Source organism: Bolinopsis microptera, chromosome 7, assembly GCF_026151205.1.
Source record: "Bolinopsis microptera isolate Bmic1 chromosome 7, MBARI_Bmic_1.0, whole genome shotgun sequence".
Lineage (NCBI taxonomy): Eukaryota > Metazoa > Ctenophora > Tentaculata > Lobata > Bolinopsidae > Bolinopsis > Bolinopsis microptera.
In genome coordinates, this window is record NC_087078.1 from 9,288,015 (window position 1) to 9,311,028 (window position 23,014).

The following is a 23,014-nucleotide window of genomic DNA, read 5'->3' on the forward strand; positions in this document are numbered from 1 at the left end:
CGCCGATCTGCATACGTGTGGTTGCGAGAAGAATTATTTGATGCGCGGCGCGACCCAGTAGTGCATCGCGCTACAAACCATTTCATTACTGGGCCGCGCTCAGCCTGTCATTCCGCCAAATCTTTATTATGTTAATGAACATAATAGCCTGGGGTCCTCAGGTAAACCATTTCAATACAATAAATTATTCGTTTTTTCATATTATATAATATTGGTAGCAGTGGACAATTTCCGTTACCTCTGTATTGTGCTCTGCCAATTGCAACACTTCACACTTGAATTACTTTATTATATTATAATCATCATTTTCATATACTTACTTACTATACTTTTTTTTTAATTATTAGTTTAACACCTTCATAAATAAAATTGTCAATTACAAATTATTTCATAAAAGCTTCCTGTTCAGGAAGCTTGAAAAAGCGCCGCGCACAGGGATTGGCGAGCCAAGTGCAGTATTAGTTTTTACTATACAGCAAATTCATCTTTGGCCTTTGTAGGTGTATACTTTATAACCTACCAAAACGTTGTCATACGTTGTATGACCCGCCGCGCACGAAGTGCGCGGCTCCCCTGTATCGTCCTAGTGAAAACCTAGTGAAACGACAGTGGGTGTCACAACGTGATACAACCAAAACGCGCGCCGAGTTGAACTTAAATGTTTTACGAGTATCACTCGTTAAGTTTGGTGTTCACGCTTGAGTTTAAGGGGTGATACTTTTAAAATAATTGTTCCAAATTAATATTAGTATAGACCGTACGTCAAACACAAAAGAATTATTGTGCAAAGCTTGCTCTATCCAGAGCCCTTGCGCTTGCAGTAGCGCGCGCCCGCCTCACGGCGGTAAAACTTGTGAAACTTGTAAAACTTGTGAAACAAGCGCGCCCGCAGTGGCGCGAAAGCACATGGTTAGGTGAAGTGCAAAGCTAAAGAAACTGCTGCTAACTTTAACTGTTGCTAACTGCTGCTAACTGCTGCTAACATTTAACTGCTCCTCACTGCTACTATGGACGCGCGCGTAGTTAGGAGCAGTGAGCAGCAGTTATGAGTTAGCAGCAGTTAGCAGCAGTTAGCAATAGTCAGCAGCAGTCAGCCGCTCCTACTAAATCGCTCGCCCAAATTTTAAGAAAATTCTTTTGAGAAGGTCCTTTGGGCATGAAAGTGATCGGTGTATTTTTGGACGCTGATTCCAAATCACCCCCCATGACGTAGGGTTTAAATGCTTCCCTGGAGAGTTATGGGCAACAAACCGTTTTGGTCACGTGACAGGCTAGTAAAATACGACTTCGATTGTTTCATGTTTAGGGCCCGGGTTAGGGTTAGGGTTGTGGAAGGGTTATGGTTAGCTTCGGGGTTATGGTTAGGGTTAGGGTTGGGATTAGGGTTTATGTTTGTAGCTAGCGCTATGCGTTACTGTGCCGCGCCGAACTGAGATGAATTGACATCGTCAATTAAGGTTCATGTAAAACCGTTTTTTCGGCTGCAAAACCATAAAAACCAAAAACAAAGTTACGTGATAATTTTTGGGCGAGCGGATTAGTAAGACTAAGAGCCAACATTTTTGGTAATTGTAAGTCTTGAGGGTCAACGGTAACACTAGCAGTAACACCGAATTTGCACCACTACAAAGCAAATAATATTGCTTTTAAAGGATCACCTCCGGCCCTTAATCATCCACTGTCATGTTGCAGGATTTAAGGGGGGGGGGGGGGGGGGGGGGGTTCACCCTGATTTTTTGTGAAACTTGGTTTCGGGATAGCAATTGACCAACAAACTAGGACCGGTGACCAAACTTTTGAGGGGGTCCCGGACCCCAACCGCCAAACGGTGCCTGCGGGGCAGCCACGCCCATATTTGGTCCAAATTAGGCCCAATTTAGCCAAATAGCCTGAACATGCCCAAAAACCAGATTTTAGGTGCTCTACTTGTAGCTAGTGGTCCCTTGAACTCGTATATGAATTTTCATTAAGATTGGACAAAAAATGACCGAGTTATGAGCCAAAAACCATATGACCATATTTGGGCATACGCACCAAATTTGATCGATTTTGGCCCATAAATTGGTCAAATATCAACATTTTTGAATGAAACCAACTTTATATGGAAGGTAAGCCTATACTACACATCCTCTATGATTATCAGCTCAGTATCTACCTAACTGTGGATTCTGTGTTCAAATAATCGCAAAAATGAACAAAATCGTCCATATATCGCAGTTCGTGATATTTGCGAAACTGATTTCGCTCAAAACAATAAAACTCAATAGGGTTTCAATATTTTTACATGAAATTTTCAGAATCAACGTAGAATCGCATTTTGACCTTAATATATATAATATATAAGTTTTGTATTGGAATTTTGAGTTAGGCCTTTAAAAAATTTGGCGGCCCAATTCTGAAAAATGCCAGGCAAAATCAGTTTCGCAAATATCGCGAACTGAGATATGGACGATTTTGTTCATTTTTTGCGATTATTTGAACACAGAATCCACAGTTAGGTAGATACTGAGCTGATAATCATAGAGGATGTGTAGTATAGGCTTACCTTCCATATAAAGTTGGTTTCATTCAAAAATGTTGATATTTGACCAATTTATGGGCCAAAATCGATCAAATTTGGTGCGTATGCCCAAATATGGTCATATGGTTTTTGGCTCATAACTCGGTCATTTTTTGTCCAATCTTAATGAAAATTCATATACGAGTTCAAGGGACCACTAGCTACAAGTAGAGCACCTAAAATCTGGTTTTTGGGCATGTTCAGGCTATTTGGCTAAATTGGGCCTAATTTGGACCAAATATGGGCGTGGCTGCCCCGCGGGCACCGTTTGGCGGTTGGGGTCCGGGACCCCCTCAAAAGTTTGGTCACCGGTCCTAGTTTGTTGGTCAATTGCTATCTCGATACCAAGTTTCACAAAAAAATCAGGGTGAACCCCCCCCCCCCCCCCCCCCCCACCCCCCCCCCCCCCTTAAGCCTGAGCTGCAAAAAGTTGGTTATTATATTATAAATGATTTATATATTAACTTGTGGCTAATAAATTTCTTTAGAAAAGATCAGTCAATTGTGTTACGGTTTGTCTTTGTATTGAAGAACCTCTAGTTCACAAGAAAACCACTTTAATTTATCATTACAGCGTAATACAACTGCGAAAATTTAACTGTGTCAATACTGCAGGATTTTCCACCAGCAGCTGCAATTAGAATGACGTTATTAAAACTAATTAAATCTAAATATACTAATTATACTAATTATACTAATTATACTAATTATAACTAATTCTAACTAATTACAACTTATTAAAACTAATTATACTCGACTCAAAATTATTCCACAATTAATAGAAGATTCGGCAGAAAGAGTGGAAATTGTTGACGCACAGTTTACTGTTTAGTAATGAGTAAACAAACATTTTATGTTCGATCGTGGACTGTAACTTGAAAAACCGACAGGACCGAATCTTTAGACAATGCAGCTAGCTCTTTGAATAAAAGCTTCGATGGAAATTTGATAGCTGTAAGAGTTTAAATAGAGCTTAAGTGTGAAGAATGGATAGTAAGTATCGTCACGTTGAAGTTAAACTAAAAAAAAAAACAACTCATTTGTAAGAAATCATTTAGTTTCTGAGTACGTTGTGATTTGTTTCGAAGATTGCTACCCGTAAATCTTTATAATTTTATTTATTGATTTGGACATATTTAAATTTGTTACCAAAAATATTTCGAAATAATTGAAAGATTTTTGGTAATTTGCATCCACTTTTCTGCGTAAAAACTGACGTAGTTACATAAATAGTTCGTTTCCTCTAATTGGGAAGTACTGCAATTATAATTATATTAAACACTTTTGTGTATACGAGTAAAGTAGAATCTCACTACCGATATTGTAAATAAAAGCTGCTATAAAATGTAAAAACCAATTCATTTTCTATTGATATTGTGCGCTGTTTTTGTGGTAGGATTATATCATTAGGATATATTCTAACAAATCCAAATATTACATATTATATAGGTATTAATGCTTTTCTACTTTATCGGACCTTATTTGGACGGACATTAAATGAACGGACAAAATTATGAACGGACATTAATATGAACGCTAGAAGGCATTCAGAACCATCAAAAATCCGTTGCTGTTTTTTATTTCAGCCATTTTTATACAGTAATTAGTAAGAAAAGCAGTCGTTAAGCAGTAAAAATGTTAAAATATGTGTACATCGATCAGTGTCTAATATCACATATCATCTTCATCAAATGGGTTTCCTTGCATGAAATAGTCCATGCTTAAAGCATCAGTGATTTTTAGCTTTATGGAAATTTTTTTTTATCAAACTATAACCCCGGTCCTGCATTTCAGTGTTAACTTTCAATCCATTCGGCGTGAAGTGGTTTTATCTTAGACAACTTTAGGTTAACCTTAACATCACGTGGAGCTTTCCTGGAACTGTTCCATTACCTCCCCTCATGAGTAATATGAACTATAACAACGTCGGACAATGTCCTTGGTAACACGATTTACCGTAATATCTAGAGGCTGGAACAAGTTTGTCATGTTGGCGGGGACTATAGCTCATGAACTATGTTGTTGAGTGCCATAATTTCGTTGAATTTTTCCGCCAAGTGACCCTTGAAAACATCATATACTAGTAAAGTTTTCTGTGCCTCCGGCAGACCAAGGAGAACCTTTCCGTCGTGAACTTACGGCACAATAAAGTTCTCATAGTTGTCATATTTTGGACAAAAAGTTCGAAGTGGAAAAAGTTTCGAAAAAAATTCAATGGACTTTAACTTGGACGGAACTTAAATGAACGGACTTTATTTGAACGGACATTAAGATGAACGTTAGGGCCTCCAGCGTTCAATTAATGTCCGTCCAAATAAGGTCCGGTAATGTAATCATTCTAAGTATTGTTTGAATGTTTGGCTAGCAAAAGTAGACGGACAAATCAGAAAGCAGGGTTTCGGAGGGGAACTATACCCCAGTTTTAATTATAGTTTGAGTTATGACACGGGGAACCCGACGGGTGACGTCTAACAAGTTATGACAGAGTCCACTTAAAATGTTTGCATGTATTATATCTTTGAAAAAAATCGATTTGTACTTGAGTTTTTATATTGCAGCAGCTAATTATACAATTCAACATTGGACATTTCATCTTGTACAACATTTTAACCTGGCCTCAGATTATGATTTCAGTCTGGAACATACGCATATACCCAGCACTAACCGGTAACCGCAACACTAGTTGTGGACACAACAAGAAAATTGAGAATAATCTTGTGCGAGGGTAGGGACCCAGATGTCGTTTCTAACCCAAATAAACTTTAAGGAGGCTTCTCATCAGTAGCCGCACCTCCTTACTCGGTTTCTGAACTGGAATTCTATGGGCTTCCAGACGGCCAGACCGAGTATTACCATCCCATCCTTCTAGAGTTCATCACAAGTAGCACCCACCTTGAAGATCTTTGACACCCAGACACACCCCATTGGCGAACAAACTTTGGATATAATCTTACATGCTCCCGAAGGAATCCCTGGTTTATGGTCTTTCTCATCGTCACCAGCACTTTCACTAGGTCACCAGCTCTTTCACTGAAGTCATCAGCCCTTTCACTGAAGTCATCAGATGTGACTCTGATCAACGGTATAGTTGTGGACACAACAAGAAAATTGAGAATAATCTTGTGCGAGGGTAGGGACCCAGATGTCGTTTCTAACCCAAATAAACTTTAAGGAGGCTTCTCATCAGTAGCCGCACCTTCTTACTCGGTTTCTGAACTGGAATTCTATGGGCTTCCAGACGGCCAGACCGAGTATTACCATCCCATCCTTCTAGAGTTCATCACAAGTAGCACCCACCTTGAAGATCTTTGACACCCAGACACACCCCATTGGCGAACAAACTTTGGATATAATCTTACATGCTCCCGAAGGAATCCCTGGTTTATGGTCTTTCTCATCGTCACCAGCACTTTCACTAGGTCACCAGCTCTTTCACTGAAGTCATCAGCCCTTTCACTGAAGTCATCAGATGTGACTCTGATCAACGGTATAGTTGTGGACACAACAAGAAAATTGAGAATAATCTTGTGCGAGGGTAGGGACCCAGATGTCGTTTCTAACCCAAATAAACTTTAAGGAGGCTTCTCATCAGTAGCCGCACCTCCTTACTCGGTTTCTGAACTGGAATTCTATGGGCTTCCAGACGGCCAGACCGAGTATTACCATCCCATCCTTCTAGAGTTCATCACAAGTAGCACCCACCTTGAAGATCTTTGACACCCAGACACACCCCATTGGCGAACAAACTTTGGATATAATCTTACATGCTCCCGAAGGAATCCCTGGTTTATGGTCTTTCTCATCGTCACCAGCACTTTCACTAGGTCACCAGCTCTTTCACTGAAGTCATCAGCCCTTTCACTGAAGTCATCAGATGTGACTCTGATCAACGGTATAGTTGTGGACACAACAAGAAAATTGAGAATAATCTTGTGCGAGGGTAGGGACCCAGATGTCGTTTCTAACCCAAATAAACTTTAAGGAGGCTTCTCATCAGTAGCCGCACCTCCTTACTCGGTTTCTGAACTGGAATTCTATGGGCTTCCAGACGGCCAGACCGAGTATTACCATCCCATCCTTCTAGAGTTCATCACAAGTAGCACCCACCTTGAAGATCTTTGACACCCAGACACACCCCATTGGCGAACAAACTTTGGATATAATCTTACATGCTCCCGAAGGAATCCCTGGTTTATGGTCTTTCTCATCGTCACCAGCACTTTCACTAGGTCACCAGCTCTTTCACTGAAGTCATCAGCCCTTTCACTGAAGTCATCAGATGTGACTCTGATCAACGGTATAGTTGTGGACACAACAAGAAAATTGAGAATAATCTTGTGCGAGGGTAGGGACCCAGATGTCGTTTCTAACCCAAATAAACTTTAAGGAGGCTTCTCATCAGTAGCCGCACCTCCTTACTCGGTTTCTGAACTGGAATTCTATGGGCTTCCAGACGGCCAGACCGAGTATTACCATCCCATCCTTCTAGAGTTCATCACAAGTAGCACCCACCTTGAAGATCTTTGACACCCAGACACACCCCATTGGCGAACAAACTTTGGATATAATCTTACATGCTCCCGAAGGAATCCCTGGTTTATGGTCTTTCTCATCGTCACCAGCACTTTCACTAGGTCACCAGCTCTTTCACTGAAGTCATCAGCCCTTTCACTGAAGTCATCAGATGTGACTCTGATCAACGGTATAGTTGTGGACACAACAAGAAAATTGAGAATAATCTTGTGCGAGGGTAGGGACCCAGATGTCGTTTCTAACCCAAATAAACTTTAAGGAGGCTTCTCATCAGTAGCCGCACCTCCTTACTCGGTTTCTGAACTGGAATTCTATGGGCTTCCAGACGGCCAGACCGAGTATTACCATCCCATCCTTCTAGAGTTCATCACAAGTAGCACCCACCTTGAAGATCTTTGACACCCAGACACACCCCATTGGCGAACAAACTTTGGATATAATCTTACATGCTCCCGAAGGAATCCCTGGTTTATGGTCTTTCTCATCGTCACCAGCACCACACTAGTCACTAATAAACCCTAGTCACCTTAAAGTTAAAGTTAAGTTTTGCCTACATTCCTAACTTCCTGTTTCATTTGTCCTTGTCTCTTCCAACCGGATATTATCCAACTATCAGTATTTCAATCATGAGACTAAGAAACAGCGAACTACTCCATCATTTGATATTCCTTATAGTTAAGAAGTTAAGACTTTGACTAAAACTGCAAAAGGTGAGATATGGAGGTATAAAATTCCGTTCCTAAATTATTTCTTCAGCTATAGGAATTATTGGAATGTGACATCAAGGTAGCCAAATGGTTGTGCAGCAATTACTGATTAAAGTTCTGCTACTTCATTTCATTAGTGGGGAGTTGGCTGCTGCAGATGAAGCACGTCGTTACAACGTATTGAAATTCGGAACTTCGGATAATGATTACATAATATACAAACCTGACATGCGGCCCTTTGAGAATGCGTTCACTGTGTGTGCTTGGATAAGGAAGTTGAGGAATGATGGTGTTCCAACATGGTTCTCATACGCAGTGACGTATGAAGAAGATGAAATCCAGATAACGGATATTGGTTATCGCTCCCGTATATTCGGTTACGATCGCTCCTTGAGCCAGTACTACACCGTGCAAAGTGGTACCTGGTTTCATAACTGTGTAAGCTGGAGCCTAGCAGAACGTATGAGGGATCTCTACATCAATGGAAATTTGGTAAACAGACAGGAAACACCAGCTGGGAGGACACTAGGATTAGACGGATATCTGGTTATTGGCAACGAACAGGAAAGGTACGGTACAGGAATGGACTCATATAACACTTTAGCGGGCGAATTGTTTAAGTTGAATATGTTCAGCAACAAGCTGACAGACGCTGAGATCCAGGAAATGTCTCATACCATGTGCAGTGTCATAGAGGATAAGTACGGCGAAGAAAGGAGTATCAAGTGGGAGGACGTTCTTCTGGAGACTAGACATGGGAATGTTTGGGAGATTGCAAGCGGGTGTCCTGCTGGTATGCATACTTTTTAAAGCCAAATGGTTGATATGTATATATCTATATATTATATTACATAAGTTTATTATACAAACATATTTGTTTGACAGTGTTTTTTTTAGGTCAGACACACTTTAGGCGGGGCAAAATTTGATCGTAAATGTTAATTTATAAAATAAGTTGCCATTAGAATTTTTCAAATCCTTGCTCACTCTTTTTCACTTTTTTAACTTTTTTAACTTGTATTTTTAATTTCATAAATTCATGCATATTCATTTCTTATTTAAAATAAGCGCGGAACAAGGGGGCCTGTCCTATCTTGTCCACAACCATTCCATTTAAAGTCAACCGTGATTGTTTGTTTTTATCAAAAATACAGTTTATTAATTCACAATCGTTTAGCTGATCCTGTTAACGGAGGTTGGAGCTTGTACTCTTCTTGGTCTTCCTGCTCAAAATCTTGCGGAACAGGAACACAGACAAAAAGCAGAACTTGTACAAACCCTTCGCCAGCTTATGGAGGAAGCAGCTGTTCTGGATCATCTTCTGAGAATCAGAACTGCAACACAAAAAATTGTCCAGGTATGGAAGACACGAAAGCCAAATGTAACATTCAATGTTAAACCCATAGTTTAAATTAATTTCCATCTGTTGACAAACACTATGAGAGGCTATTGTTTTGTTAGCCTCAAGATTAGACTTATTCTAGATTTTTGAACATTTTATTTCTAAAACTGTTCAGTAAACGGAGAATGGAGCTCCTACTCGTCATGGAAAACCTGCTCAAAAGCTTGTGGAGGTGGAACACGAACCAGGTCGAGATCATGTTCGAATCCTGTTCCGGCTTACGGTGGAGTAAATTGTCCAGGGCCATCTACCGATACACAGTCCTGTAACAACCATCAGTGTTTAGGTTAACCTGTGAATGAATATATAATGTAAAAACTGCATTTCAGCTGGCAAATTATGTTTAATAAGTAAAAGTAGAAAGGCTGAAAATGCATGTTTATGGTAGACATAACAAATGCATTTATTTAGGGATAACTGCAGTCAATAAAGAACAACTTGCTGGTACAAAAGCTTCAATTTCCTGCACTGCAACCGGTTTGACAAGGAAACTTGATGATGTGAAATGGACGACCTCCAACAACTTGGCTATTGCTTCTGGTCAAGATGGCTATACCTTTGATGTCGGTGACTTTATCAGTACAGATGGTTCTCAAACTACGATACTGACTGTTGCTGGTGCTCGAAACAATCTGGATACGACCTACAATTGTCTGATTACATCCACTGAACATAGCGATAAAGATAAAAAGACAGTTGTCATCTTGAAAACATTTAGTAATTTTCCTTCTTGATAAGTTTTTTATTGTCTAAGTGTTCTGTATAAGGATACAAAATTTTAATCGACACTGGAAAGTTGCTTCCAAATTGGTTAAAAACATAAGTTACAGTTTAAATTAAATCTTAAATAACAATACGATATTTTCAGTGATCAGTTCAGATCCCAAGTTGGTCACTACTGCTGTTGATCAGACGTTCACCTGTACTATCAGAGAACTAGACGTAGGTGGAACCCCTGTTAATGTGCTCTGGAAGGATCCTGATAATACACCAGTTTCAGTCTCGGATACCAACAACTACGTTGTCAGCCAAGGAAAAGTTGATGGTACCGGCATTCAGTTGGCAGAACTCACCATCAAGGCTGCCAAACTGGCTGATTTTGCTGCTGAATCACCCTTCACGTACAAGTGCTCGGTAACTTCGACTCAGTACGCAGACTCACCTGCATCTACCGACGTAAATGTTGTAGCCAAAGTCCTGAAACTAGGTAAGATCTAAAAAATATCTGCAGGACCTATACATTTTACCCAGATCAAAGGTCAAATGAAGGATATTTTTCCACAGGAACTGATAATTGAATTGCAATTTGATTAATCAAATTTAATGTATCCATAGTTTTACTATTTTTAATTCAGGGATAACTGCAGTTAACAAAGAACAGCTCGCTGGTACAGAAGCATTCATTTCTTGCACTATCACCGGTCTGACGAAGAAACTTGATAACGTTAAATGGACAACTTCTGACGATGCAGCTATTTCTTCTGGTCAGAGTGGATTCACCTTTGTAGATGGTGAATTTGATAACACCGCTGACGGTTCTCAAACTACGATATTGACTATTTCTGGTGCTCAAAACAACGGTGATACGACTTACAACTGTCTGATCACATCTGCTGAACATGTTGAAACAAACAAGAAGACAGTCGTCAAGTTGAAAACGTTCAGTAAGTTTAATATTTTCAAAGTAGACTATAGATTGTCTTATGTATTATTTAGAATCACTAAATAACCATCCTTTTTCAAAAGTTTGAAGAGATCTAATGATGAAATGTAAATAGTTTATGTAATAGTTTCTGTATCACATACTTACTATGTTATTAACATTTCAACTCTCTCAGCGGTCAGTTCGGATCCCAAGTTGGTCACTACTGCTGTTGATCAGACGTTCACCTGTACTATCGGAGAACTAGATGTAGGTGGAACCCCTGTTAATGTGGTCTGGAAGGATCCTGATGGTACACCAGTTTCAGTCTTGGATACCACCAACTACGTTGTCAGCCAAGGAAGAGTTGATGGTACCGGCATTCAGTTGGCAGAACTCACCATCAAGGCTGCCAAACTGGCTGATTTTGTTGCTGAATCATCCTTCACGTACAAGTGCTCGGTAACTTCGACTCAGTACACAGACTCACCTGCATCTTCTGACGTAAATGTTGAAGCCAAAGTCTTGGAACTAGGTAAGATCCAAGTAAGAAATATCTGCAGTACTTTTACATTTTGCCCAGACCAAAGATCAAATGAAGGATCTTTTTCTATTGGAACTGATAATTGATGAGCAATTTTGATTAACCAAATTTAATGTATTCATAGTTTTACTATTTTTAATTCAGGGATAACTGCAGTTAACAAAGAACAGCTCGCTGGTACAGAAGCATTCATTTCTTGCACTATCACCGGTCTGACGAAGAAACTTGATAACGTTAAATGGACAACTTCTGACGATGCAGCTATTTCTTCTGGTCAGAGTGGATTCACCTTTGTAGATGGTGAATTTGATAACACCGCTGACGGTTCTCAAACTACGATATTGACTATTTCTGGTGCTCAAAACAACGGTGATACGACTTACAACTGTCTGATCACATCTGCTGAACATGTTGAAACAAACAAGAAGACAGTCGTCAAGTTGAAAACGTTCAGTAAGTTTAATATTTTCAAAGTAGACTATAGATTGTCTTATGTATTATTTAGAATCACTAAATAACCATCCTTTTTCAAAAGTTTGAAGAGATCTAATGATGAAATGTAAATAGTTTATGTAATAGTTTCTGTATCACATACTTACTATGTTATTAACATTTCAACTCTCTCAGCGGTCAGTTCGGATCCCAAGTTGGTCACTACTGCTGTTGATCAGACGTTCACCTGTACTATCGGAGAACTAGATGTAGGTGGAACCCCTGTTAATGTGGTCTGGAAGGATCCTGATGGTACACCAGTTTCAGTCTTGGATACCACCAACTACGTTGTCAGCCAAGGAAGAGTTGATGGTACCGGCATTCAGTTGGCAGAACTCACCATCAAGGCTGCCAAACTGGCTGATTTTGTTGCTGAATCATCCTTCACGTACAAGTGCTCGGTAACTTCGACTCAGTACACAGACTCACCTGCATCTTCTGACGTAAATGTTGAAGCCAAAGTCTTGGAACTAGGTAAGATCCAAGTAAGAAATATCTGCAGTACTTTTACATTTTGCCCAGACCAAAGATCAAATGAAGGATCTTTTTCTATTGGAACTGATAATTGATGAGCAATTTTGATTAACCAAATTTAATGTATTCATAGTTTTACTATTTTTAATTCAGGGATAACTGCAGTTAACAAAGAACAGCTCGCTGGTACAGAAGCATTCATTTCTTGCACTATCACCGGTCTGACGAAGAAACTTGATAACGTTAAATGGACAACTTCTGACGATGCAGCTATTTCTTCTGGTCAGAGTGGATTCACCTTTGTAGATGGTGAATTTGATAACACCGCTGACGGTTCTCAAACTACGATATTGACTCTTTCTGGTGCTCAAAACAACGGTGATACGACTTACAACTGTCTGATCACATCTGCTGAACATGTTGAAACAAACAAGAAGACAGTCGTCAAGTTGAAAACGTTCAGTAAGTTTAATATCTTAAAAGGAGACTAGGTTGTCTGTTCTATTAACTATTATTAAGAATCACTAAATAATCATCCTTTTTCAAAAGGTTGAAGGAATCTAATGCATTAGATTCCTTCAACCTTCATCATGATGAATTGTACTAATTTCTGTATCACATACTTAGTAAGTTAGTAACATTTTTACTTTCTCAGTGGTCAGTTCAGATCCCAAGTTGGTCACTACTGCTGTTGATCAGACGTTGACCTGTACTATCAGAGAACTAGACGTAGGTGGAACCCCTGTTAATGTGGTCTGGAAGGATCCTGATGGTACACCAGTTTCAGTCTCGGATACCACCAACTACGTTGTCAGCCAAGGAAGAGTTGATGATACCGGTATTCAGTTGGCAGAACTCACCATCAAGGCTGCTAAACTGGCTGATTTTGCTGCTGAATCATCCTTCACGTACAAGTGCTTGATAACATCGTCTCAGTACGCAAACTCTCCTGCATCTACCGACGTAAATGTTGTAGCCAAAGTCCTGAAACTAGGTAAGATCCAAACAAATATCTGCAGTACCTGTACATTTTGCCCAGATCAAAGGTCAAATGCAGGATATTTTTCCACAGGAACAGATTATTGACGTTCAATTTGATTTTTTAAATTTAATGTATTCATAGTTTTACTATTTTTAATTCAGGGATAACTGCAGTTAACAAAGAACAGCTCGCTGGTACAGAAGCATTCATTTCTTGCACTATCACCGGTCTGACGAAGAAACTTGATAACGTTAAATGGACAACTTCTGACGATGCAGCTATTTCTTCTGGTCAGAGTGGATTCACCTTTGTAGATGGTGAATTTGATAACACCGCTGACGGTTCTCAAACTACGATATTGACTATTTCTGGTGCTCAAAACAACGGTGATACGACTTACAACTGTCTGATCACATCTGCTGAACATGTTGAAACAAACAAGAAGACAGTCGTCAAGTTGAAAACGTTCAGTAAGTTTAATATTTTCAAAGTAGACTATAGATTGTCTTATGTATTATTTAGAATCACTAAATAACCATCCTTTTTCAAAAGTTTGAAGAGATCTAATGATGAAATGTAAATAGTTTATGTAATAGTTTCTGTATCACATACTTACTATGTTATTAACATTTCAACTCTCTCAGCGGTCAGTTCGGATCCCAAGTTGGTCACTACTGCTGTTGATCAGACGTTCACCTGTACTATCGGAGAACTAGATGTAGGTGGAACCCCTGTTAATGTGGTCTGGAAGGATCCTGATGGTACACCAGTTTCAGTCTTGGATACCACCAACTACGTTGTCAGCCAAGGAAGAGTTGATGGTACCGGCATTCAGTTGGCAGAACTCACCATCAAGGCTGCCAAACTGGCTGATTTTGTTGCTGAATCATCCTTCACGTACAAGTGCTCGGTAACTTCGACTCAGTACACAGACTCACCTGCATCTTCTGACGTAAATGTTGAAGCCAAAGTCTTGGAACTAGGTAAGATCCAAGTAAGAAATATCTGCAGTACTTTTACATTTTGCCCAGACCAAAGATCAAATGAAGGATCTTTTTCTATTGGAACTGATAATTGATGAGCAATTTTGATTAACCAAATTTAATGTATTCATAGTTTTACTATTTTTAATTCAGGGATAACTGCAGTTAACAAAGAACAGCTCGCTGGTACAGAAGCATTCATTTCTTGCACTATCACCGGTCTGACGAAGAAACTTGATAACGTTAAATGGACAACTTCTGACGATGCAGCTATTTCTTCTGGTCAGAGTGGATTCACCTTTGTAGATGGTGAATTTGATAACACCGCTGACGGTTCTCAAACTACGATATTGACTCTTTCTGGTGCTCAAAACAACGGTGATACGACTTACAACTGTCTGATCACATCTGCTGAACATGTTGAAACAAACAAGAAGACAGTCGTCAAGTTGAAAACGTTCAGTAAGTTTAATATCTTAAAAGGAGACTAGGTTGTCTGTTCTATTAACTATTATTAAGAATCACTAAATAATCATCCTTTTTCAAAAGGTTGAAGGAATCTAATGCATTAGATTCCTTCAACCTTCATCATGATGAATTGTACTAATTTCTGTATCACATACTTAGTAAGTTAGTAACATTTTTACTTTCTCAGTGGTCAGTTCAGATCCCAAGTTGGTCACTACTGCTGTTGATCAGACGTTGACCTGTACTATCAGAGAACTAGACGTAGGTGGAACCCCTGTTAATGTGGTCTGGAAGGATCCTGATGGTACACCAGTTTCAGTCTCGGATACCACCAACTACGTTGTCAGCCAAGGAAGAGTTGATGATACCGGTATTCAGTTGGCAGAACTCACCATCAAGGCTGCTAAACTGGCTGATTTTGCTGCTGAATCATCCTTCACGTACAAGTGCTTGATAACATCGTCTCAGTACGCAAACTCTCCTGCATCTACCGACGTAAATGTTGTAGCCAAAGTCCTGAAACTAGGTAAGATCCAAACAAATATCTGCAGTACCTGTACATTTTGCCCAGATCAAAGGTCAAATGCAGGATATTTTTCCACAGGAACAGATTATTGACGTTCAATTTGATTTTTTAAATTTAATGTATTCATAGTTTTACTATTTTTAATTCAGGGATAACTGCAGTTAACAAAGAACAGCTCGCTGGTACAGAAGCATTCATTTCTTGCACTATCACCGGTCTGACGAAGAAACTTGATAACGTTAAATGGACAACTTCTGACGATGCAGCTATTTCCTCTGGTCAGAGTGGATTCACCTTTGAAGATGGTGAATTTGATAATACCGCTGACGGTTCTCAAACTACGATATTGACTATTTCTGGTGCTCAAAACAACGGTGATACGACTTACAACTGTCTGATCACATCTGCTGAACATGTTGAAACAAACAAGAAGACAGTCGTCAAGTTGAAAACGTTCGGTAAGTTTTACATCTTAAAAATATACAAGGTTGTCTGACGCAAAATTTAGAATCACTAAATAACCATCGTTTTTTAAAAGTTTGAAGGAATCTAATGATGAAGTGTGAATGTAATAGTTTCTGTAATAGTTTCTGTATCACCTACTTAGTAAGTTAGTATCATTGTTATTTTCTCAGTGGTCAGTTCAGATCCCAAGTTGGTCACTACTGCTGTTTATCAGACGTTCACCTGTACTATCAGAGAACTAGACGTAGGTGGAACCCCTGTTAATGTGGTCTGGAAGGATCCTGATGGTACACCAGTTTCAGTCTCGGATACCACCAACTACGTTGTCAGCCAAGGAAGAGTTGATGGTACCGGTATTCAGTTGGCAGAACTCACCATCAAGGCTGCCAAGCTGGCTGATTTTGCTGCTGAATCATCCTTCACGTACAAGTGCTCGGTAACATCTTCTCAGTACGCAGACTCACCTGCATCTACCGACGTAAATGTTGTAGCCAAAGTCCTGAAACTAGGTAAGATCTAAACAAATATCTGCAGGACCTATACATTTTACCCAGATCAAAGGTCAAATGAAGGATATTTTTCCACAGGAACTGATAATTGAATTGCAATTTGATTTTCAAAGTTTAATTTATCCATAGTTTTACTATTTTCTATTCAGAGATAACTGCGGTTAACAAAGAACAGCTCGCTGGTACAGAAGCATTCATTTCTTGCACTATCACCGGTCTGACGAAGAAACTTGATAACGTTAAATGGACAACTTCTGACGATGCAGCTATTTCTTCTGGTCAGAGTGGATTCACCTTTGTAGATGGTGAATTTGATAATACCGCTGACGGTTCTCAAACTACGATATTGACTATTTCTGGTGCTCAAAACAACGGTGATACGACTTACAACTGTCTGATCACATCTGCTGAACATGTTGAAACAAACAAGAAGACAGTCGTCAAGTTGAAAACGTTCGGTAAGTTTTACATCTTAAAAATATACAAGGTTGTCTGACGCAAAATTTAGAATCACTAAAAAACCATCGTTTTTCAAAAGTTTGAAGGAATCTAATGATGAAGTGTACTAATTTCTGTATCACCTACTTAGTAAGTTAGTAACATTTTTACTTTCTCAGTGGTCAGTTCAGATCCCAAGTTGGTCACTACTGCTGTTGATCAGACGTTGACCTGTACTATCAGAGAACTAGACGTAGGTGGAACCCCTGTTAATGTGGTCTGGAAGGATCCTGATGGTACACCAGTTTCAGTCTCGGATACCACCAACTACGTTGTCAGCCAAGGAAGAGTTGATGGTACCGGTATTCAGTTGGCAGAACTCACCATCAAGGCTGCCAAGCTGGCTGATTTTGCTGCTGAATCATCCTTCACGTACAAGTGCTCGGTAACTTCGTCTCAGTACGCAGACTCACCTGCATCTACCGACGTAAATGTTGTAGGCAAAGTCCTGAAACTAGGTAAGATCCAAACAAATATCTCAATATCTGCAGTTTCTATAAATTTTGCCAAAAGCAAAGGTCAAATGAAGGATCTTTTTCCATAGGAACTAATAATTGATGAGCAATTTGATTTTTATTATTTGATTTATCCATAGTTTTACTATTTTCTATTCAGAGATAACTGCGGTTAACAAAGAACAGCTCGATGGTACAGAAGCATTCATTTCTTGCACTATCGCCGGTCTGACGAAGAAACTTGATAACGTTAAATGGACAACTTCTGACGATGCAGCTATTTCTTTTGGTCAGAGCGGATTCACCTTTGTAGATGGTGAATTTGATAATACCGCTGACGGTTCTCAAACTACGATATTGACTATTTCTGGTGCTCAAAACAACGGTGATACGACTTACAACTGTCTGATCACATCTGCTGAACATGTTGAAACAAACAAGAAGACAGTCGTCAAGTTAAAAACGTTCAGTAAGTGTACCATCTTAAAAGTAGATTAGGTTAACTGATGTATTATTAAGAATCACTAAATAACCATCCTTTTTCAAAAGTTTGAAGGGATCTAATGATGAAATGTAATTGTTTATGTAATAGATTCTGTATCACATAATTAGTAAGTTATTAACATTTCAACTCTCTCAGCGGTCAGTTCAGATCCAAAGTTGGTCACCACTGCCGTTGATCAGACGATGACCTGTACTATCAGAGAACTAGACGTAGGTGGAACCCCTGTTAATGTGGTCTGGAAGGATCCTGATGGTACACCAGTTTCAGTCTCGGATACCACCAACTACGTTGTCAGCCAAGGAAAAGTTGATGGTACCGGCATTCAGTTGGCAGAACTCACCATCAAGGCTGCCAAACTGGCTGATTTTACTGCTGAATCTTCCTTCACGTACAAGTGCTCAGTAACATCGTCTCAGTACGCAGACTCTCCTGCATCTTCCGACGTAAATGTTGTAGCTAAAGTTCTGGAACTAGGTAAGATCCAAAACTTCATATTTAACTGGTAAACGTGTTTTTGGTTAAAATTTTGAACAGTACGCTTCCTCTAGTACAAACTAAGTTCATTGATTTGCAGGTGTCAATATGATCAACACGCCACAACTATTCGGTGCAGAAGCAACGATATCTTGTACTGTTACTGGTTTGACGAAGGAACTAGACTCGATTGAATGGACCACTTCTAGCGGTATTTCAGTAACAACTAAACACGGTGGCTATACCGTTACTGATGGCGGGTTTGTCACCCCAAACGGTTCTCATACCATCACTTTAACTATTCCTGCGACTCTCAATATCTTTAACGAGACTTATGTGTGTCTCTTTACATCCAACGAACATAAAGTTACAAACCAGACTGCTGCTGTCAAATCTCAAGTCTACAGTGAGTATAATGACATTAATTATTATAAGTACTAGCAGAAACCCATCTAACCTTAAAGTGGAGTCAAGACTCAAGAGATTAAAATAATTATTACCTATTTAATTCGCTTTTGACACCACTTTGGGGTCCACATTTTGGGCTCTTAAATTCTTATTCCTTGGCCAATTTTAATTTTTCATGCTGATTTGAAGGCCATTGAAGCATTGTATATAGTAAAATAGCCTTATTGCGTATTAATAAGGGTCACAAAATTAAGAATGTGAAGTTTCTTTATTTTAGGCGAGTCTTGGTGGCAAGAGATTATTTATAATCTCAGGGAATAGTGATCGTGAAGGCGGTGAAGCCAATATAACCTCTCCTATTCCAATGACCATAGTGCGTGATGAAGAATCACATCCTTTTCGAGGTGCTACTATTAAGCATTGTAATCTGTCCTGGGTGACTCCAGTTTAAACAGATGACGTGCAACTAAACACTATGGATCTAGACAGGCAAAGGTCGATAAAAAACCGGGTGCGAGATGCTAGCAACTTCTCCTCTCTAAAAATTTGCTGCAGAAACATCACAAAGTAACAACAAGAAACGGTGTGTGGCTCCCTCTGCAAGGACGGATGATACCAGTATGAAGGTGGCGGGGCAAAGCCTAAGGGACCCCCGTGGCCAGATGAGTGTTGGGAGAACACGTCATTGTAGCAGATTTATTTCTCCACAGATCACCCATGTGGACTCCGACTATAATAAGAAACAGCCAGCGAATTATTCTAAAACAGGTCTTACATTTGGGACATGGAATGTATTATCTCTGACAAGTAGTTCAAGTCAGTTGTTCCAGCTATCAGAGAATATCTCTGAGTATAAGTTGGACTTGCTGGGTATAACTGAGACCCATATGCCTGGTACAGGATCAGAGCTACTGGATAATGGCTCCTTACTTATTTATTCAGGGAGGACGGACGGTATAAGAAGGCGAGGTGTCGGTCTTACCCTTTCAAAGAAGATTAAAAATTCATTAATTTCCTATCTACCAATATCTGACCGTTTGTTGAGTGCAAGGCTGCATAGTCAACACCTGAACATCTCTGTTGTTGTGGCATATGCGCCAACTGAGGGGGCTTCAGATAATGATAAGGATGAATTCTACCAGCAGTTGTCAAGTGCATTCGATGAGCTACCCCGACATGATCTAAAATTACTGCTCGGTGATCTTAATGCTAAGGTCACATCGGACTGCAGTTCTATGTCAGGTGTCATTGGTGGGCACTCGCTTCACAGCTCATCAAATGACAATGGTACCCGATTGTTGGACTTTTGCATTGCCCACCAACTTACCATCGGTGGCACTATGTTTCAGCAAAAGGATATACATAAAGGTACGTGGAGATCACCTAATGGTCGTACTGTAAACCAAATAGACCACATCTGTATCAGTAAGAAGTTTGGAGGCTCTTTGCTAAATGTAAAAGTTTGTAGGGGGGCTGACATTGGGTCTGATCACTATTTGGTAAGAGCACGACTGAGAATGAAGCTTATGTCAGTGAAAAAGAAGCAGGAACGTAAGCTTGAGATTCCTGCTATTGAGCATCTGCGTGATCATTCACTTGTTTCCGAATACAATATTGTTCTGAGAAACAAATTTGACTGTTTGGAACCTGAGGTTGACCTGGAATCAATGTGGGACAACTTCAAGACAACTGTCCAACAAGTTTCCATGGAAATTCTTGGGCAAAGACCTCGAAAAAAGAAGGACAGGCACCAATCTCAGAAGACAAAAGAATTATTGAAGAACCGTAAGGAATTTAAGCGTAAAGACCCTAATTCGAACGCTAACAGGTCAGAGTATTCTAGATTGAATAAGCTCTTTAAAAAAAGTAGCAAGGTGGACGATAACAACTGGGCACGTAGAATGGCCAATGACTTGGAAGAAGCTGCGAGAAAAGGTCAGCAACGTGAGGTATGGCAGAAGATCAATGTCATATCTGGAAAGAAGAAGAAGCAGTCAACTGCAGTTAGAGACGTATCTGGCCAGTTGATTGCCGACCCTCATGCCCAGAAAGAAAGGTGGAAAGAGCACTTCTCTAGGCTATTGAACCCTCCCCCGCAAGAGGCCAATATTTTTGACCTAGACAACATCCCTCCGCAACCCAGTTTTGACGACCTTTCCGATTCGGATGAGGCTCCTACAAGAAACGAGATTGTTGATGCCCTCAAAAAACTCAAGAATCACAAAAGTCCAGGAGTGGATGGTATCACCAACGAGCAACTTAAGTATGGACAGGATGGGTTGGTTGATCAACTAGTTGTGTTGTTCAAGAAAGTGTGGGAAGATGAGAAGATTCCTGAGGATTGGTCCAAAGGTGTTATTATCATCGTTGGAAAGAAAGGTGACACCTCTCATTGCGCTAACAACAGAGGTATTACATTAAGATCCACAGCCTCGAAGCTCCTGCAGATGATACTCCTGCGGAGACTTAGCAATGGCATGGAAAAATTTCTCCGGGAGAATCAAAGTGGTTTTAGACAGAATCGCTCATGTATTGACCAGGTTTATTCACTCCGCTGTATTATACACCAATGCATTGAGTATAATATTCCTCTGTATATTAATTTTGTTGATTTCAAAGCAGCTTTTGATTCGATTGACAGGCAGTTCATTTGGAGAAGTATGCAGCACTACGGCTTACCTGACAAGTACATTAGAATTATGAAGGCGTTCTTCACTCACACAGTTAGTGCTGTTAGGGTCAATGGAGAGGTTACAGGTTGGTTTGATGTCAACTCGGGAACTGGGCAAGGTGATATACAGGGACCACCAGTCTTCAACTTTTGTTTGAATTTTTCGGCATACCTTATGGAACTAAACAAAGTCATTAGCAAGGGGGCTTTATTACAGCTGCCAGCCCCCGGGGTAGAAGAGAAACATCTCTTGGACACTGATTACGCTGATGACATGGCCATGTTAGATAACTCAAAAGAGGGGCTGCAGGAAACCACTGACCTTCTCTGCAAATACAGTGCCTATGCGGGTCTGAAGATTAATGCTGGCAAAACACAGAGCATGGTTGTCAGCAAAAGTGCATCGCAGAGGCCGTATTCTGAAGACGACACTATGGACATCAATGTGGAAGGTCTCCCAATACAGCAGGTCAGCAATTTCACTTACTTGGGTGCAATCATCAGTGCGAATGGAACAATTGACAAAGAACTATCAGCTCGAATTCAAAAGGCCTCTGGGGCATTCTATCAGCTTAGCAGTATATGGTACAGTCGCAGCATTAAGACTCCAACTAAAATCAGGATTTACAAAGCGGCTGTGCTCACTATACTGCTTTATGGAAGTGAGGTATGGAATACCACACAGACGCAGATGAAAAGATTTGAGGTGTTCCATCATAGATGTCTGAGGAGAATCCTGAAAATCAAATGGTTTTATCATGTATCTAATGCTGATGTACTTAAGCGGGCTAACATCGCCCCTGTTGATACTTTCGTACGAGCAGCTAGACTCCGATGGTTTGGCCATGTGGTGAGGATGCCAGAAGAAAGAATACCCAACTATCTTCTGCACTGGATCCCAAAGCATGGTAAAAGGTCAAGAGGTAGACCTCGGAAAAACTGGTTGTCATGTGTCCGGGAGGATGCAGCAGTCTTCACAGGTGTCGATAACATCACGATAGAAGATGCAGAACAACAAGCTACAGACAGGGTTCACTGGAGAGGTCTAATACACCGGAGAAAGGAGTTACTATGTGGTGCAGGCCACTCCAACGACTAGGAGGAGACCTTTTCAAGTACAAGTAGTAAGTACATGGAAGATAAATAAATTTTCCATGTCGAGTTTGAAAAATCTTAATTTTTAATTGTTTCTGCAAGCCCATCCAAATACCATAGATTTATCTTTACAACCAAATGGAGGATGTCGTGTTTTTACCGGAACGGATCTTACTTTGACCTGTCGATATTTTTCTACTGTCTTTAGCGAAGGAGTCTTCTCTTGGAATATTGACGGGAAGAAATGTAAAACTCGTGCCTGCAGGTATGAAATAAAACAATAATGTTACACCAAAATTTTAAAAGGAAACATTGGAAAATGAAAACAGTCAACAATTTTGTAATTTTGTTAGTTTCAATGTGAAATAGAGAGTATTTTTAAACGAATAGTATTTCAGGAACCCAGTGAACACAGGCTTAACGTCGACGTTGACACTGACCATTGATAATTCTACTGATGGCGTCTGGGGTTGTTCATTCTCCAAAAAAAGCGGTGGTTGGTTCATTTTATTGGATATTTAAAATTTAAAGCATGGAACTGGAAGTGGAAAATGATAAGCGGAATGTTTTATATTTGATAAATTTGATCACATTTTATTAAGAAATCTGGATGCATAAGTA